The sequence below is a fragment of the Capsella rubella genome, unplaced genomic scaffold, assembly GCF_000375325.1.
Source record: "Capsella rubella cultivar Monte Gargano unplaced genomic scaffold, Caprub1_0 scaffold_8, whole genome shotgun sequence".
NCBI classification, from domain to species: Eukaryota; Viridiplantae; Streptophyta; class Magnoliopsida; order Brassicales; family Brassicaceae; genus Capsella; species Capsella rubella.
In genome coordinates, this window is record NW_006238916.1 from 3,762,336 (window position 1) to 3,763,723 (window position 1,388).

The 1,388-nt window shown below is 42.6% G+C and overlaps 1 pseudogene; it reads left to right on the top strand.

The window, feature by feature from the left end:
• Positions 1-1,388, top strand: part of LOC111830500 — a 39,611-nt pseudogene that overhangs the window by 1,417 nt on the left and 36,806 nt on the right.

Here is a 1,388-nt window from a genome sequence, read left to right on the forward strand (position 1 = left end):
GTGACATTCTACCGATGGACGCTAGTCACATTCTTCTCGGACGACCATGGCAATCGGATCGAAGAGTTCTTCACGATGGCTTCACCAACCGGCAGACCTTCGAACACAATGGCCGAAAGACAACTCTCATCCCGATGACTCCGCATGAAGTCTATTTAGACCAGCTAAGTATGAAACAACGAGCCATCAAATCAACCGAACCAAACGATACCAAGGGTAAGAACAAGGTAAATCACAAAAATAGTTTACTCTTTGTTTTCAAAGAAACTCTTACTTGTTCAACTAATCCCGAACCGGTGCTACCGAGTAAGATCAAGTTGGTTTTGCAAGAATATAAGGACGTTTTTCCGGAAGATAATCCCATAGGTTTACCACCCATCCGAGGGATCGAGCATCAAATTGACTTCGTCCCGGGAGCCGCCCTACCAAACCGACCAGCTTATCGCACCAACCCGACCGAGACAAAAGAACTCGAGAAGCAAGTGAACGAGCTTATGGACAAGGGTCATATTCGAGAAAGCATGAGTCCATGTGCCGTTCCGGTTTTACTTGTACCAAAGAAAGATGGAAGTTGGCGTATGTGCGTGGATTGCCGAGCCATCAATAATATCACGGTTAAGTATCGCCACCCTATTCCTCGATTAGATGATATGCTTGATGAATTGCATGGTTCTAGCATCTTTTCAAAAATTGATCTTAAAAGTGGTTATCATCAAATCCGGATGAAGGAAGGTGATGAATGGAAAACGGCTTTTAAAACGAAACAAGGATTGTATGAATGGTTAGTTATGCCGTTTGGGTTAACAAATGCACCTAGCACTTTCATGAGATTGATGAATCATGTCCTTAGGAAGCATATTGGAGTGTTTGTTGTTGTTTATTTTGATGACATCTTGGTTTATAGCAAAAACTTGGAAGATCATGTCATGCATCTTAAACTTGTTTTAGATTTGCTTCGAAAGGAAAAGCTATATGCGAACTTGAAGAAGTGCACCTTTTGCACGGATAATCTTGTTTTCCTAGGCTTTGTTGTAAGTGCAGATGGAATCAAGGTCGATGAAGAAAAGGTCAAGGCGATTCGAGAATGGCCAAGCCCTAAGAATGTGAGCGAAGTAAGGAGCTTTCACGGTTTAGCGGGATTTTACCGACGATTTGTCAAAGATTTCAGCACCATTGCCGCCCCGCTTACGGAAGTTATCAAGAAGGACGTTGGATTCAAGTGGGAAGATGCACAAGAAAACGCCTTCCAAGCCTTGAAAGAGAAGCTCACTAATTCTCCCGTTTTAATTCTTCCTAATTTTATGAAAACTTTTGAGATTGAGTGTGATGCCTCCGGGATAGGTATTGGAGCTGTTTTGATGCAGGATCATAAGCCCATAGCATACTTT